The 19,800-nt window shown below is 36.3% G+C and overlaps 1 pseudogene; it reads right to left on the reverse strand.

Annotated features, from left to right (window-relative positions):
- Positions 1 to 416: 416 nt before the first annotated feature.
- Positions 417 to 8,365, reverse strand: LOC132618732 (polyamine oxidase 2-like; annotated as a pseudogene).
- Positions 8,366 to 19,800: the final 11,435 nt, after the last annotated feature.

Here is a 19,800-nt window from a genome sequence, read left to right on the forward strand (position 1 = left end):
TTTACCTATATTGTAAAATTATTCACAAGTTTTATATACGCGAAACAGAAAGTGCAACTATTTAAGCTCTTTGAACTTGTCCCATCGTTAATAAATACATCTCATATTCATCATCTAAAGATGCATCTTTCACTACATTTTGGATTGTAATCTTACCTATGTTGTTCATTTCATTAGTTTTGAGGAATGTTTAGCAAAATTGACAATTTCGATTTCCAGAGCTCATCCGCATGATGTAATTTCACTTCCTTTGACCAATATAATGCTTAATAGTGCAGAAATCAGGTATGAAATGACGCCAAATAAGAATAAATTGTCTTAGGAAAAGAACACACCACATCTTATAGCATATAATTCATGTTGCACACAGTAGCTATTAAACTGAAAGGTGCACTTAAGCACCACAATATGCAGATGGTACAAGTCTGACCCCGTCTCCACGGGTGACTTCCGCAGCTGCACCATTGTACCATATAAACCTTACATATAGCAACCTTGTCCCGTCTCCTAATTCACTTAGAAATGCAATAAATACTGCATACAGATGACTATACACATGTCGCTAACGCTTGATCATTCATTGAGGAACCTTGTGGTTTCCACAATTTTCACTAAGCAATCAGCACATGATGTGTTAGCCATTGGAACTATAGTAGCTACATACGGCAGATCAATAAGGGGACAGCAACAGGAGCATCCTCACCCATGACTGGCTGGAACCGATCCAACTCTCCGTACCGCTCGAGGACACGCATCCTGCAGTCCTCGGCAGCCATGAGTCCTGTTGAATATGCACCATGCACAGAACCTGGGTAATCCATACTCGTTGCCTCCCCAGCAAAAAATATGTTATCCACTGGTATTCTCAGCCATTCATAGAACTCATGAGGCTTCCCTACTGTATCGCAGCTGTAGGATCCAAGTGAATTTACATCTGTAGCCCAATGAGAAACAAGATGTTGGACCTGCAGCAAGACCAGATTGAAAAGATAGTTACCTACATGAATATCATTATGTAATAGGAAAGCAAGACAGACAATATTTGCTTCCTAGAGTAATTCTCTTGCTCCGGTAACAAACCAATCAGTTAACAGAATCTCAAGCTAACCAAATGAAATCTCTTGAAAAGGTTCCAACTGATTTCCAGATCTCAAATTGGAAATAGAAGAAAACTCAAATATAAGTAGGGCTAGGACCAAATCATTTCTAGTAGTCCTTGCTTGGTTTCTCTGAAACGTAAGAGGGTTGGTGGGGGGGGGGGGGGGGGGGGGGGATGAGAAGAAGCAGGAGCACGAAGATATTAAAACATACCGGAGTAGTAGCATTGGGAAGAATCCTCTGAAGTTGCTTAAAAGCAAAATTAGCAGCATCTTCATCTGATAGTTTCTCAATGTCACGGGCCAGCTGTCCCGCAGGCATATAAACTAGGACATTATGGCCAGTGGCCTAGTGAAGGTTCAAAAAGTAACTACATTCATATGAGCTCTCTATTACAAAAGTAAATAAAGAGATTGGACTCAATTTTTCTCTCTTTCCCATTCATCTTTTCACTTCCGTTTTTTATACAATGTAAGGGAATCTATTTGCACTGCACTATTGTGCAAGCCATGTGCACTGCAGCGGGTGGAATTGGATACTATATGATTAAACTAATTTGTTACACTGAACCCTCCACTACAAACTATTACTTTTATTTTTAAAGTAATCTACTTTCCACGCGTTCCATCAGCCCATAATATTCTTGTTTTCTGCCATTCCAACACGGTTCCATCAGCCCATAATATCCTTGTTTTCTGCAATTCCAATACCCCCCTCAAATTGGAGGGGGAGGAACGAACACCCAATTTGCTTAACAAGAAACGATGAGAAGAAGCGGGTAAAGGCTTCGTAAATAGATCGGCGGGTTGAGACGAAGATGGAAGAAAAGAGAGTGAGATCAAACCATTGAGATACTGTTGACGGACGAAGTGGCAATCAAGATCGACGTGCTTCGTCCGTTCATGAAAGACGGGATTTTTGGCGATATGTATCGCCGCCTGGCTATCGGAAAACAGAGGAATTGGAAGAGAAATGGGTAGATCTAGGTCGGAGAAGAGACGAACAAGCCATGTGAGTTCTGCTACTACTCGTCGCATGGATCGGTACTCTGCCTCGGCAGAGGAAAGGGAAAGGGAGGTTTGTTTTTTAGATTTCCAAGAAATGGGAGATCCACCGAGCGTGACATAAAATCCACTGATAGATCTGCGTGAGTCTGGGCAAGTAGCCCAGTCAGAATCGCAAAAGGCGAGTAAAGAGAGAGAAGGTGAAGAATTTAAGAAAATGCCTAGACTTGGGTCGTTGAGAAGATATCGGAGAACATGGTGAGCAGCGTTAAGATGAGCTTTGTGAGGGTTTTGCATATACTGACTAAGGTGTTGAACGGAGAATGAGATGTCGGGACGGGTATGAGTAAGAAAATTGAGTTGTCCTATTAACCTCCGGTAAGCAGTAACATCGGAAAGAGGTTCACCCATGTCTGCTTGTAACTTGTGGTAAGGGTCCAAAGGGGATGAAACTGGTTTCAAACCGAGACAGTTGTATTCGGAGAAGAGTTCAAGTAAAAATTTGCGTTGATTGAGGATTAGTCCCTGTGGCTCGCGGATGATCTCAATTCCCAAGAAGAAATGTAAGTCACCCAAGTCTTTGATTCTAAATTCTGAGTCTAAGAATGATTTTAACTCATCGAGTTCTGATTTGTTGTTTCCTGTAAGTAGTATATCGTCCACATAAACTGCTAAAATTGAAATAGAAGAATTGTGCACTTTGTAGAACAGTGAATAATCATTCAATGAATGTGTAAAACCTTTGAACTTCAAAGCTGTAGTTAAACGTGAATACCATTGTCGTGACGCCTGTTTTAAACCGTATAACGATTTCTTAAGACGACAAACTTGAGTAGGATCAACAACTTTCAAACCAGCTGGAAATTGCATATACACTTCTTCGTCTAATTCCCCATGTAAGAACACATTGTTTACGTCCAACTGGAAAAGGCCCCAACCTTTCTTAATTGCCAATGCTAGAACACATCTGATAGTTGTTATCTTAACAACAAGACTAAAAGTTTCAGTGAAATCTATGCCTTCCTTTTGTATATCACCTCTGACAACTAACCGAGCCTTGAGTCTTTCCACAGTACCATTGGAGTTCAATTTCACTTTGTAAACCCATTTTGTAGGCAAAGCCTTTTTCCCGGGTGGTAAAGAGACAACTTCCCAAGTGTCATTAGTGATCAAGGCTTCTAGTTCCTTAGTCATAGCATCCTGCCAACCTGGATATAAAACAGCTTGGGAAAAAGTGGCAGGTTCTTGAATATGTGACAAAGAATTAATGTAGGATTGGTTTGAGGTAGACAAAGCAGAGAAAGCAATAGGAGACACTTCTAGAGAGGAGGTGAAATAGGATTCTGAGACATTAGAAGGGTGAATACTGTCACACACATAATCTTTCAAGTAAGCTGGTGTTTTGACTGACCTGGTTGACCTTCTAAGAGTAGTAGGATTCAGAATAGGTGTAGATGGTGTAGGAGGAACCATAGGACCATGAGAATCAGTGTTTGCAGGACTAGTAAAATATGTGGGACTAGGAGGAGAGGGAGGTTGATCAGTTGCAGCAGGTGGAGATGGATTAGGATCATCTTCAGTAGTGAAAAAAGGTACAGAAGTATCAGGCTGATCATGAGCTAAATGTTCATTAGGGTCATCTAAAGGAAAAGTAGGCACTGTGATGGGGTTAGAAGAAAATGAAAAAATTGATTCATAGAAAATCACATTTCTGGAGATAATGAACTTTTTGGTTTTGAGGCTAAACATCTTGTATCCTTTCTTCCCAAAGGGATACCCAAGGAAAATGCATGGTTCTACCCTAGGAGCCAATTTATTTCTGCCTTGTGAAAGAGTGGAGGTAAAGGCAAAACACCCAAAACATTTCAAATGAGAGTAAGTGGGGCAGACACCAAAAAGTTTTTCATAAGGTGTTTTAAAAGACAATACTTTAGTAGGACATCTGTTAATAATGTAAGTTGCAGTCATGAGTGCATCCCGCCAAAACTTATGAGGCAAATCTGATTGGAAAAGCAAGGCTCTACAAACTTCTAGGAGATGCTTGTGTTTCCTCTCCACAACACCATTTTGCTGTAGAGTGGCTACACATGAGGTTTGATGTAAAATTCCTTGAGAGGAAAGAAAACTAGAACTTTCAACACTGGATCCTAGCTCCCATGCATTATCAGATCTAATAATCTTGACCCTTTTATTGAACTGTCTTTCTGTCATTGCCAAAAAACTCTTAAGAATGGAAAAAGAATTGCTTTTAGTGGATAATAAGAAGGTCCAAGTTCCTCTTGTAAAGTCATCTACTATGGTAAGGAAGTATTTATATCCATCATAGGTAGGAGTTTTATAAGGTCCCCAAGTATCAATATGAATTAAATCAAAAGGTTGTTTAGCAGAAATATGACTGTTAGGAAAAGGAAGTTTGTGTTGTCTAGCCAAAGGACAAACAGAACAAGGAACAAGAAATTGTGAACACAAATTGAAGGGGATTCCATTGATATTTCTCATATTTGAAAGAGGCATATGGCCCAACCTTACATGCCATAACTGGCTTTGTGCATTACAAGCAGAATAACAAGAAACAGTGGATGAAATATCTTTTTTGGAATGAAAACTAGTACTAGAGGTCAGGCTGGCATAGGCAGAAGCTGTTGAAATCCTATCTTTGAGAATATAAAGTCCATTTTGACTCTCACCAAGCAGAATTGGGCTCTTCATTGAAGGGCCCTGCATAAAACAATGAGCAGTGGTGAATAAAAGGAATTTAGAAAACTGTTTACACAGCTTATACACAGATAAAAGATTGAAGTGAAAGCTTGGAACAAAAAGGACATTATGTATAACAAAATTAGAGAACAACCTTATGGAACCTGAGTAAGACACTTTAACATGTTGAGAGTTTGGCAACTTAACAGAGATAGGTTTTGGTAGAGGTGTAAGATTAAAAAAGAAATTCTTGTTATAGCTCATGTGGTCACTTGCACCTGAGTCTATGATCCAGGTGTGTCTAGAAAAGATCTTCTGATTGACTTTAGAATTTAAAGAAAATGGACTAGGACTGAAATTTATACCAACATAGTTTGCAATTGCTGTGGCCTCAGAAGCAGAACCTTGTTCACTTTTGTTTATATGCTGCAACATCTGCATCACCTGGGCAAGCTGCTCATTGGAAAGCAATTTTCCTTGCACCTCTGTGTCTTTAAAAGTCTCTCCATAATCATTTGTTGAAACTGCATTTCCTTGTGCACTGTTCTGAAAATTCTTTTGCTTAGTAAACTTGAAGTTAGGGGGGAAACCATGTAGCTTATAGCATTTATCAATCAAGTGTCCAGTTTTCTTGCAATATTTGCAAATGAGAGAAGATTTTTTTATTATCATAACCAATCCTTTGTCCCCTAAAATCAGTAGAGAAAGTCCTCTGTCCATTACTTGTATTTGTAGCAACAAAAGAGAAAGATTCCCCTGGATATTTTGGTGTGTTCTGGACTTCTCTTTGTTTTTCTTCTTGAATTAAAAGTGCATAAGCATTTGACACAGTAGGTAGAGGTGAAATCATTAGAATGTTTCCTCTTGCACCACAGTAAGTATCATTTAAACCCATTAGAATGTTTCCTCTTGCACCACAACAAGTATCATTTAAACTCATTAGAAATTTAAGTAACCTTTCATCTTGCTTAAACTTGATATTCTTTTCTTTTGCTCCACATGAACATTCACAAAGACATGGTGAAAAAGAATCCAAGGTATCCAACTCATCCCAGAGTCGTTTCATCTTGGTAAAATAGGTTGCAATATCAGATGCACCTTGAGTAAGGTCACTAAGCTCCTTTTGGAGTTGAAAAAGCCTAGCACATGAGCTTTGGCCAAATCTTGCCTCCAATTCTGCCCAGATATCTTTAGAAGTAGAATAATATAAAACACTTTCTGAAATTTCCCTAGATAAAGAGTTTAATAACCAAGAAATGACCATGTTATTGGCCCTAGACCAAGCTCTGTGCAGGTCAGTTCCTGCACTTGGTTCTCGGGTAGATCCATCAACAAAACCAGATTTATTTTTTGCTGTTAAAGCTATCCACATTCCTTTTTTCCATCCACCAAAACTCCTGCCATCAAACACTGTATTGGTTAACAGTGTGCCAGGAGAATCAGATGGTGAAATAAAGAATGGATGAGAGGAATCAATGAGTTCATTATGTGTACTGCTAGCAGCTAAATTGGAAACTTGGGTCCCAACAGCAGCATTAGCATTTTCTGTCATTGTAACAGAGATGAATCAGATAAAATCAAACAAGAAGGAAACAAAAATTGGAATAAAACAACAGAGGGATTCAGATTGAATGCCCTGATACCATATTACAAAAGTAAATAAAGAGATTGGACTCAATTTTTCTCTCTGTCCCATTCATCTTTTCACTTCCGTTTTTTATACAATGTAAGGGAATCTATTTGCACTGCACTATTGTGCAAGCCATGTGCACTGCAGCTGGTGGAATTGGATACTATATGATTAAACTAATTTGTTACACTGAACCCTCCACTACAAACTATTACTTTTATTTTTAAAGTAATCTACTTTCCACGCGTTCCATCAGCCCATAATATTCTTGTTTTCTGCCATTCCAACACGGTTCCATCAGCCCATAATATCCTTGTTTTCTGCAATTCCAATATATGAGCTCTCTGCAACTACCCCAAGAATTCAACATTCGGCCAAAACACCTTCTCAAAGTGCAAAATAATCTTGTTCTCAATTCCTACACCTAGTTTATTGATGGCAGCCTCTTTCCATTCAAGTAATCTGGGTTCAAACTTGATCTGATTCGATTTTAAAACACCAAGAGGAACAGAAATAACGGCAGCATCAGCTACAAAAGATCTCCCATCCTCAACAATCACTTTCACTCCATTATAACGTCTTACTACTTGTGTAACCCTGAGAAAGACCCTGAAAGCAACAAATTAGTCGTTCAGACTGTTTTCTAGTTTTCTAGAGGGGAGGAGGTGCAGAAACAGAGATGTCAAGAGGTAGGTTCCTCTTACCTGTGACTTAAGCGAATGTCAAGCCCTTTCGCTAGTGTGTTGATGACAGGACGATATCCCCGAACCATAACACCATGCCCTCCAGGAAGCAATTCTTCCTGTATGTCACAAAACTGAATGGGTAAGCCTTATCTATAAATTTGGACGGACTGGAACTGGTCAAAGGTATAGTAGTCTTCTTACGTCAGCCAATGTCTGACCGGGGTTACGGGTTACCAGTGTGGCAGTGCCATAACCAAAAGAGGTGTAGGGAATACAAGGTTGCATGTTGGGACACGCAACATACCAAGAAGGGTAACCCTCATACATTTGCTCCTATTACTGAAGAAGAACTTAGATATTAAACAAGCAAAGAAAAAATAGGACCTGAGAACACCAGGACTAGTATGATGCATCAACATAGTAGACATAATTTTTGACAGCCAGTTACCATAATAGGACCTGAAGTTATTGTTAACGAAGGCTTTGTTTTACCCTAATGATATTCAATCTTGGCCAACTATTGTGGTAGACAAAATTTTTGACAGCCAGTTACCATAACAGGACCTGGAATTATTGTTAACGGAGGCTTTGTTTTACCCTAATGATATTCAATCTTGGCCAACTATCATGCTCACTAATGTCAAAATCCAATTTCTATCCTATATCATCATCAAGGTGTTTCTTTAATCATCCAATGATATCATTTCTAATGTGTTACGCAAACAGATGTCACAGAAACCATATGCAAAAAAGTAGAGAAATGTTACTCTTTCTGAACAAACTGCTTTGCTACAACAAGAGCATTTCTATATATTAACCTAGTTATCCAGTGGTCTCGGCAAGTAATTTTCTGTCAGATATAAGCATTCTCCCAACAGGTTCTTTCCCCTAAAAGGAGCCAAAGAAATCTACCTGGTCCCAGCACTTGAGTGAGATGGCATCAGCATCTGCAGCAAACCAGCCTTCCATTCTACAAAGGTACCACTGAAACACCTTATGAGCAATGCCATCGAGCCTGTAACCAAAAAAAAAAAAATCTTATTCGTTTTAGTTTACTTTAGGGGGAGGAGATCAGTATATTAATAAAACAGAACTAAATGGTACCTTAAGTCGGGTCTCCTATCAATAACCATTGATATAGCGCGGTTAATAGACATGTCTTTGCTAAATTCTTGTCTAATTATATCAATCTGCAGCAAAAGTGAACCAGATCTCATTAGAAAATATCCATAGCACCATAAATTTTAAACACATGTAACAACATTCTTTTCCATGAAGAAAGAAATAGCTATTCCACAATACAGAGTTCACAAGAAATGAATGTGCGGCGAGAGAGAGAGAGAGGTGGGGAGAGAGAGAGAGAGAGAACATGACTTTTTCAAAATGCTCTTAAATGTTTCGCCAACTTTAGTCACTAAGTCCTGAGGAAATGTTACACCCCGGAAATTTCCTGTTAACGAACAGTGAATAGACTAACGAAGGACACGACGTATACGATGTTTTGATAAGTAAGAAATAACATTTGATGATTCTAAATGAGATTTCAAAGACATGTGAGGTAGGAGACGAAAGTTGTTAAGGAAAGCAAGGTATAGGTTGTGTGTCGGGCAAAATTTACGAGTATCGAATTAATGATGGCTTAATGATGTTTTGGAGGAGAGTTATAATGTCCCTTAGATTGTTAACGAAGTGTTAAACAAGTGCTAAGAAGGTTCCGTAAGGATTGGAGATCAAACGAACGACGAAGATCATTTAAGGGAAATGGGGTTATATGACCGACTTACACGGTCCGTATAACATTATACAGTCCGTATAAGGGTCCGTATAATACCCAGCAGAGATGATGTTTGCCTGGTGGTGAATCACGACCACTTATACGGGCCGTGCAATGTTATACGGACCGTATAAGTGTCCGTGGAAGTCCCGACGAGCTGAGTTAAGTTCAATTATATAAATGTGATCCCACTTCACTAATTTCATTTCCCACACTTCTTCATCTCTCTCAAGGCTTCTACAGGGTTCCACACACTTATTCCAGAAGAACTCAAGAGAGATTCAAGATCAACTTCATCAAACCAAGAGAGCCATGTGTATGAGACACATTAAAGTTCATCCAAGCCGAGGAATTCCAATGGAAGTGAACTAGGGTTTTGGTGCAAGAAAAAGTATTTTCACTCAAGGCTTATTCCTACATTATCTAAGGTAAGTTTTATGATTTTTCCATGTTGTTTAGGGTAATGAGAGGTTGAAAGACTTAGATGATGGAAGGAGATAGAAAATGGGTCACAAAGATGTGAATAATGAGATTGTGAGTAGTAGTTTGGAATGAGTCATGAATATTGATATGTTGTGATTGTAAGCATGCTATAAGTGACATTTAGAATATGGGATAAGTACTACATGTGAGAAAACGCAATAGTGAACTATGAACATGATTATGGAGGAATTAAAGTGAAATTGTGAAATGTGGATAATGTAGATGAATGGTGATTGTTGCTTATAATATTATATTGTGAATGTTGTTATGGATGGTTGGGAGTTGATATGGAATATGGGGAAAGTTGTATAAACAAAGGAAATGCTGCCCAATTTTCTCTAGCTTTAGTAAGCATGTTCTTATAATCGATTAGCTAATGTTAATACGAACTTTCTTGAAGGTAGAAACGCGAGCAACGAAGAAGAACGATCAAACGATAGAATAGCTAAACGAAAGAGGTATGTAAGGCTAATCCTTTCCTTCTAAGGCATGACTCATATGGCATGAATCTTCCTATTTTTCCGTGATCTTCCTAAATAACGGAAATTATGAGTCCATGACTATAAAAAGCTGCATACGCATATGATAAAGAAAAGAGATACGATACGAGCATGATAATGATAACGATGAGTTTAAGTATAAAGAATCCTAGAGTAACATACGATGTCCATGAGGTTAATGATCCTAAGTATGGTTCCATTGATGTTTTTTCTTGTGTATACTCACCTTAAAATGTTAGTCCCCTCAAGGTGAGACATAATGATTATGATCACTCCATAATGTAATCGGGGGTTCACGACCTTATGTCACCCCAACATAGCCATAGTTGCCTTCAAGTTCTAATGTATGTTTGATGATAAATGTATAATGACGCTAAGCTTATGATATACCTAAGTTTACGATGGGTATATGACGATGCGATTCCACCGTGCCTAAATGGCCGGACATGTCACCGCGAAGGCAGGCTGCATACGATTCCACCGTGCCTAAATGGCCGGGTATGTCACCGCTAAGGCGGGCTGCTATGTTTACAGCGAGCCTAGAGGCTCGGGCATGACACCACTAGTGGGCGGCATATGATGGTTACCCGGACGCGGGTTAACGATGATGATATATATGATACGATGATGTATGCGCTATGATGATACATGTACTATGATTATATATGATATAGGTATGAAATGTATCCACCCTTAAAAGTTACGCAGGTTATATCTTCATCTTATGGCTTATGATTTCTCTATTATGTTCATTTCATTCATGCCTTACATACTCAGTACAATGTTCGTACTGACGTCCGTTTTGTTTGGACGTTGTGTTCATGCCCACAGGTAGGCAGAAAGGTGATCCAGACTCGTAGGAGCTACTAGCAGACTTTGAGAGCACCCTATTATTCCGGAGGTGCCATTGACTTATTCTTTTGTGTATATATATGTTTTGGGCATGATGGGGTCCTGTCCCGTCCATATGTCTAGTACTTTAGTAGAGGCTCGTAGATGCGTATGTGTGGGTAGTATGGTCTCACGATGTCCTTATTGTATGTACATTATTTTGATAGCCGAAGGGCTTATGTATATAAAGGTAATTATGTTTCGAAGTGAAAAATGGTTTTTCCTATGACTTGAGTATGAGATTAATGAATGAACGCTTGATGGGTACGATGGGTAATGGTATGAGCGGTGCTCGGTAGTTAGCCCCGGGTACCCGTCATGGCCCCTAGTCGGGTCGTGACAAACTTGATTACCATCTATGTCAAAAAGAGCATAACTGAAGAATTAAAGCTAGGTCAGATGAATATATATTACTTGATAGATCAGGGAAATAGTTATGCAATCAATGATATAACCAAATTTAGAAATATAATATCAAAAGACAATGCAAGTGTTTGTGCGCGAATCTGCTGTACATTAAGAGAAACTCGGCATGTGAGAGAGCATGAAATACAAAATCGGCGTTTTGCCACTGTCCTGCCCCGAGGCGAGCCTCGGGGCGAGTCCTGACACTGCCTTTTAAAACAATGGTCCTTATCAATTCCAAGTTCTTATAGACAAAAAAAAACATAGTTCCCTTCTTTGCCATGTGTGTTTTCTTTTCCTTTTTAATTTTTTTTAAAAAAAAAAGAGGAAAAGGATAAAAAGTGAGTAAATTACGTCATGGGTTTAGGAAAATGAGATTTTGCTGACCTGTGAGGCTATGACCCAATTTCCCGTGATCGAGTCAGTATTATTTCACATTAACCTTCTAAGTAGGCGTTTGATCATGAAAATTACTTCCTTACTTGGCCACTTTAGAATTTTCATACTGTTTAGAAAATAATAAATAAATTACATAATTTACCAATGTGCTCATATTAATTAGTGCATATTTTTATTGGATGTGAAAAATGATTTGAAGTGAGTAATTAAAACTATGAATAAAACACGAAAAAAAAAATTGTCTTCTCGTGATATGCTAAAAGTGACAAGTAAAAGTGAAAATCTATTTTTAGAATACTGGACAAGTAAAAATGAACGGAGAGAGTAAATATTTTTCATTAAGTTGGAGTTATGTTTGATTATACTTTTTGCAAATTGAATTTGGTTGTTTGAATCATCTGAAAGTGAAAATAAAGAATTAGGTATTTGTATTTGTAGTTTTCATGACCAAATTCTCATTTTCAAATGAAGTAAAAAAAAATCGGAAAAAATGAAAAGTTCTTATGGCCAAACGGGCTATCTTTTCGATTTGAAAACTGTTCATCTTTTGAATAGAAAAATGAACTTTCAAAATTTTTAAGTTAGAATTAAATAAGTCATTACATGCATATTTAAATTATTAAAAAGAAAAAATTCACTTATAATGAAGTACTAGGTAAGTTACCCGCGCTTCGTGCGGTTATTGGATATTCAATTCACAACGTACAAATATTTGTTATTCAAAATTAAAGATCTGCAGAGATCAAAGATTTGTCGAGTTGGCCTGGAGACAGTGACAACATCTTTGCCCTTAAGCCAAGTGTATTATCCTTTATGTAGAGGTAAATCAACAAGAGAGAGTTCACGTAATACATTTTCGAATCCTTCATGGCTTTGGGTTATACCCAAAGTTGCGCTGCATGTCTTAGTGATTCTACTATGAACTACTCCCTCCGTCCTAAAATATATAAGTGTCACCTTAGCAAAAAAAAAAAAAATTGTTATCTCAAAAGTGTCACCTTAAGAATTTCAAAACAAAAATTGTTAAGTATTTCCAGCTATGCCCTTAACATTAATAAATAAGTAGTCCTCTTTAATATTATTCAATTCTCAAAAACATCTAATGAGACATTAAAATTTCTAAAATTATGCTCTAATAGGTCAAGGAAAAAATACTTTGTGAATTCATCTGAACCGGTAGTCGCTCTTTCATAGTAAGTAATATATCAACCCAACCACGAATTTCCTTAAAATTCAACACTGTCCTTCTTGGTCAAAGATATATTTCATGTGCAAGTCAAAGATATGATCAATATCTATATATTAATATATAAAACAAACCTACTTTATAGTAAAAAACCATAATTCTATATATCTATATTACTATTAAAAAAACCTGCTTTAGTAATTGATTTTAAAGGGTTTGTCTCAGTTTATGTGCGGAAAAAAAAAATATTGATCGAAGAGGAGTGTCACATCCTAATGATCCATCATACTTAGTGTTTTTGGCTCCTTGATGATTATTTGTGAGTTTTTCGAACTTTTGAAACGAAATGGTTAGAGAGAATAAAGCTCTTCAGAATTTTAAATTTTTAAAGATGCATAAAGAAGGTAATAAATTTATTTTTGCAAGCTACTTTTAAAATTTAAAAGTAAACGAAACAGTTTAGAAAGAAACGGAGAAAATATGGTCAAACACCATTAGAAGAAACTAAAAGTGTAATAAATTGTTTAAGGGAGGGAAGAAGTTTGAAACCGAAATGAATATTAAAATATATATGTAATAAATAAAAATGTTAAGGAAGGAAAAAAGCTAAGTAATTGTAAATTCGTAATTAGAGACGGTTGAACTTTAAAATTAAGAAAAAAATAAAATAAAAATAAGAGAAAAAGGCCCAAAATGATTTCGCTGCAAAAAATATAACCAAACACAATCCCATCTTCAACTCCAACTTCAAAATTCCAAATAAAGTGAAAAATATTTGATTTTCATGGCCAAACACCCTACTTAATCTCACACAAGCAAAAACAAAGAATTTTGTTATTCCCAAAAGCACTAAACATTAACTTGGATGAAATCAGATTTTTCAATTTTCCTAGTGAATGAAGTTTAGAATGCACAAAAATATAATAATACTTCAGGAAAATATAAACAAAAGTGAAAGAACTTCACCTTCTCGAACATACTCTATAACGAACTTTTCCCGCTTGCTATCTTCATCAACCACAATTCCGGAGCCACATTTCTCAATCTACATGTTACATGTCGACAAACTTGACCACCATTTATATAATGACGACAAATAAAGACATTGATTAACGTAACACAAATGAGGGGAAAAGGAATGAAAAGTAAATTAGCAAATGAAAATGGAAAATTACAAAAATACTGTAGAGATATGGATTAACCCAGAAAGAGAAAAAACACTATAAATTAATTTAAGAAATGAATTGGAAAACGTACCAGAAATTTACTGTATTGATGATATAAATTCTTTAAAATTCACCCTTGCTGCTGTAGAATGGGATTTTTTTTAAAGAAGTTTGATCTCTCCAAAAAGACGTGTGACAATTTTTAGAAATTTTGACATCAAACAAAGAGATCTTGGTAAGACAAAATTTTGTTAAAATCCTTCAATTAAAATATGGCAGTAAGTACCGCATTGTACTAAGACGACTTCAAATATGTTTATGTTTTTTTTTTTTTTTTTTTTTTTTTTTTTTTGGTGAGCAAAAGAAGGCAACAATTCAGAGAAACCTTCAATTAATATGGGAGTTAAGTTTGACTCGTTGCATGTAGTTTGGGATGTAAAAGGTGCCAGAAGTTACTCAAAGTGACTATTCGGCTTCTTTTTAAGTAATAAATAAAATAAAGGATAAAATAAGAGAAAAAAAGCAAAAACATAAGCAAAAAGATAAATATATTTTATGGCTTTATAAAGCGCTATATCACTGAGCCTATGTCCTGCTTTTATAATATATATATATTATAAGTACTTTTTTTTTCTTAAAAGTAAAAAGAGAGTGCGAACAATTCTATATAATAGAACTGGGTAAATACATCTTTAGGTAATTTTTAAAAACTTTGAAATATCATATCACTTATAAATTATATATTTGTTATAAATAATAAAACTAGAAGAACAATATTTGTGGAGAAAGAGAGAAGAGAGGAGATATGTTTATTTCTTTTGTTAGGGATGTAAATACAATGAAGAGAACCTCTCTATTTATAAGGGAAAAGTAGCTTAGTCCCAAAGACACAAACTCTAAATTTTCTCCTAAAGATAGACATCCATAATATTAAATAATACTTATAACACTCCCCCTGGGATGTCTATTTAATAGATGATGTGCCTCGTTAAAACCTTACTAGAAAAAATTCAGAGGGAAAAATTCTCGTGAAGGAAAAAGAATACACATTTTTAATAATACGTAATTTGGTTGTTTCGTTAAAAACCTTACAAGGAAAAATCCAGTGGGACAAAAAACTTGAAAGGAAAAAAAAGTACAACACGTATTAACTCCCCCCCCCCCCCCCCCACCCTCCCGATGAGAACTCCAATCCAAAAACTTGAATCTTCATATCTCAATCTTGTGCACCATCTTCTTGAAAGTTGCAGTTGGTAGAGACTTGGTGAATAAATCAGTCATATTATCGCTCGAACAAATCTGTTGCATGTTGATGTCACCATTCTTCTGGAGCTCGTGTGTGAAGAACAATTTTGGTGAAATATGTTTTGTCCTTTTATGAATCCACTCTTTAGTTGGCTATGTTTGCTGTTGCATTTTCAGTCTTTGAATAGAGTTGCATTGACATATAATGTTGTTGAAATCACTTCAAGTCCATTCCTGACTTGCTTTATAAACAGATGTTATCTTTATATGATTTGATTGTCATGTAGAACAACATCGTATGACTATAGTCCCTCATAGTCATAGCAAAATATATAAATGCATCAATTGCATAAAGATATGACACTTCAGGACCAAATAATTCTGCAAGTTTCTCATTTGGCATAATGCATAAACAAGCCCTAAAACTTGGCCTCAGCTGGCAAGTATGCCCACAAACTTTGGGTGTGCACAAGTAGGCACCTCAACTTGCCTCCACTTTGTCAGTTGAACACTCTAACTTACAAAATGATCATCTAGACACATCCAAACTTATGTGTCACATCAATGCCATGTCAATGCCACGTCAGCATTTGTGTTTACGTGTTTAACTTTATACAAGTAGAGGTGCCTACTTGGGCACACCCAAAGTTGGAGGGCATACTTTCCAGCTGAGGTCAAGCTTGAGGGCCTGTTTATGTTTTATGCCTTCTCATTTCAACTTCTTTCAGCAGATAATTTATTGCTTTTGGAAACTCTTCAAGAGTTTTCAATAATATACAAGTCATCAACTTGCACAACAATATAATAAATTCTGATTTTCATAAAAACGTAAGGATAAATAAAGTCAATTGTACCCTTAGTCAGTGATAAGGTGATCAAATCGCATTCACCTTGCTTAACTTAATTCAAATAAGAATTATGAATAAATTTTTAGAACTTGTATATGTTTCAGGCATTTAAAATGCTTCAAGATTTTTCACATAAATTTTGTCATGTGACAATATCCATTAATATTCAGTTTCTGATGTCTAGACTGCAGGTCCAATAAGGTTGAGACTTACCAAGATGTGTCATTTCACTTGATAATAATTTATACGTTAGCATGCTTTATAGACGTAGAATTCATATCCTCACAAATTGTACAATATTGTGCTATATTGTACCAAAGATATCGTCAACGATATATCATTTGTATCGCTTAGTAATGTGACATAACTTATAGAGATTTCATCACTTTCATTATTTTTGGTACTTATACCCCTCATGAGGTTTTATGAAGTGTTATGTCGTATTCTCTTCAAGAGCACATTGTCTCCTTATTATGACCACTTTGACATTTGCTTCTCTCCCTTTTCAAGGACTATTTCATTTGGAACCGATTGATCTACCATGCTTCATGCATGTTGTATACTTTGTCCTTCAGGGACATTAATGTTAATAGGGGCATTTTGCAGCTGAAATATGAAATTAGTTTTGGATCAGCAATGCTCCGAGCATTTAACTTGAATTATCTTTGAATGAGGATCATAACATATTTATTAGCTGCTTATTCTCTCCCCCCTTATGTTAAAAAAACTAACATATATCCCATCTTCTTTGGGGGAATCCATCTTTGTGCATCATGGTAGATTAATTAATCATATACCACACATAAAAATTTATTAGATGGAAATATCTGGTTCCTAACTTTGAACGAATTGTGAGGGGAGAATTTATCATAATTTATTAGTCTGAAGTATACAAGTGATGTTGTGTACAATATATCATATCTCAGACTAGCACATGAAGCTTTGTTCTCATAAGCAATGGTTTAGCTATTTAGTGGAGGCGTTTAACGCCAAACCAACTTAGATATAAACTAGCATTATCAAGATGGATTGTCTTGATTACATAATCTGATAATTGTGCTCTTAACACAATTATTTTGAGCAAGTAATTTTATAAATATCAAACTGCAGGTTGACAATAAACGCACATGTGATCATCTCATTGATGCATCTATTAAATATCACATAACAGGTGAACGGGCCCATATTATCCTTATATATATTTTCAGAATTTAGGGAATTCAATTCCAACATTAGCTAGTATAATCAACTTATCATGAGAACGAGCAACAAAAATAAATTCTTGAAGAATCTTTTAGTTCTTCAATATATGTCAAATACTCAATTTGCACATCATATTTGAATCCGGATGGCCAAATCGCTCATGCTGACTAATAAAATTATTTATACTAGTAAACTTCAAGTTTACCATGACATGTGCTATTGTTTTAGTAAACTTCTGATTTACTATGACATGAATTCATTTTTGTATCAATAAAGTTTTGGTTTATCATGGCATGTGATTTCATCAAGCTTATATTTGTGTAGTACAGTTTAGAGAATAAAGAGAGTATCCTTTCCCATAAATATTTCTTACCCACCAAGATTTTGAAGATATTTGATCATCCCATCATTAATAGCTACAATATGATAGTCATTTACTTTAGTAAACTTCGGGTTTACTACAACTTGTATTTCGATCATAACAACTTCATATAATACAGCCTCGAACGCATAACATAATAGTATATAAGCTCTTCAGGAGCCTTTAATTTATTCTCCATAATCAAATATTGTTTGGACACTATTGGTGTCATGATCTTCTGGATATAGTTAGCTCTTCTGGAGCCTTGATTAATTTTGTACTACCAATATTGCATAAATACTGTTGGTATCATAAAAGAAATTTTAGTTAAACACTGTTGGTGTCATAAGATAAACAATAGTAGAGATTAAAATTTGCTACTTCGGGAGCAGATTTTTGGATTTGCTACTTCGGGAGTAAATTTCAGTATTTACTACTTCGGGAGTAAAGTATAGAGTATTTATGGAAATTGAGAGGGCTCTTTCCAGACGTTGCCAAGGTATATGACAGCTCTACAAAAATTCAATGCTGGTACTGTTGTAGAGTGGAGGCTTCTGCCCGGTAATATTTTCAACTTTGTGTTTTGGACATTCAAACCATGTATTGATGGTTTTGCTCACTGTCGGCCAGTCATATCCATAGATGACATGCATGTATATGGTCTATACAACATCAAGCTACTGATTGCAGTAGGAATGGATGCCAATTGGTCGATATTCCCTCTTGCTTTCGCAATTGCCGCTAACGAGAGCAACAAGACATGAAGGATGTTTTTGACACATTTGAGGTGGTATATTATTAAGGATCGTACGGGCATATGTGTGCTATCTGATCGACATCAACGCATATTGCATAATATGTCTACTTTGGAGGGGTGGTAGCCTCCATTTTCTAACCATCGCTATTATTTAAGGCACACAAAGACAAATTTTCAAACGAAGTTTGGAAATAGCATACTAAACAAATTGATGTGGGTGGCTGCGATGGAGTATCAACAAAAAAAATGGCTTGTAAGGATGGAGATGATCAAGGCAGTGAGTCCAGAAGTATATAATTGGTTGAAGGCAATCGAAGTTGAAAAATGGTCATTACGTGTTGATGAAGGCAGGAGATTGGGGATGCTTACAACAAATAGCTCGGAGTCATTCAATGGTTTGCTAAAATCTGCTCAGGGACTGCCCATTACTGCAATGGTGAGAATGACTTTCATGCAAGTTGTGGAGAAATTTGTGACAAGAACAAAGCATGCCAAAGCTATATTAGTAGAGGGTGGGAGATGGATGCCAAAACCTAAAAATATTATGAACAGGAAAAAATGTGAGCTGCACAAGATGACCGAGTATAACTATACTGAATGTGTGTATGAAGTCAGGACAGGTTATTACGAAGGTCGGGGAGGAAACTTACATACCGTTTATGAGGGCATGAGAACGTGTAGTTGTGGTAAGTGGCAGACATACCACATGCCGTCAAGTGTTTCGACGCAATGGGAATAACGGTATCAAGATATGTGGCATCGGAATACAACGTCAAAAGTTACCTTAAAGCATATGCCGGCCACTTCTATCCACATGGTGATCAAGCTTATTGGCCAAACGAGCCATTTTCAATGGTTGCTAACAAGGAATATATCTGTAAAATTAGTGTTAACACACGAACTCGAATTCACAATCAAATGGATGTCAATCATAGAACATACTTTCGCAGGTGCTCTACGTGTAAGGAGTTTGGCCATGATAAGCGTTTGTGTAGGCTACGAGGCTGTGGTGGTGCAAGTTCGTCTAGTAGTGGAAGAGCGCCTCGTAGTTGAAGTATTTTTTTTAAAATATTTTGTTATTGTAATGAATTATTTTTGAATTATTTTGAACCTCTCGTATTGGATGAATTATTTTTTAATATAATATTTTTATTTTTATTTTTATTATGCATGGATGAGTGGTAGTGGAAGTTATGATTAGTAATGGAGGGATGGTGTGTGGAAAAATGAATCTTAGATATGAAATTAATGAAAAAGATAGGGGCATGACCACTGAAGGTTGATTAGAGTGGGTGAAAATAAAGTAGTGAGCTCTGAATGCAAATTGGTTGAGGGACGATGGAATTGGTTATCATGATTGATGGTCGAAAGTTCGGCGATAGTGTGGTTATAGTACAAAAAGAAATATGAAATGACTGAAATTTTTATGTAATTCATTTCGTCGGAGTACAAAGTTAGTCCTCTCGC

Source organism: Lycium barbarum, chromosome 11, assembly GCF_019175385.1.
Source record: "Lycium barbarum isolate Lr01 chromosome 11, ASM1917538v2, whole genome shotgun sequence".
NCBI classification, from domain to species: Eukaryota; Viridiplantae; Streptophyta; class Magnoliopsida; order Solanales; family Solanaceae; genus Lycium; species Lycium barbarum.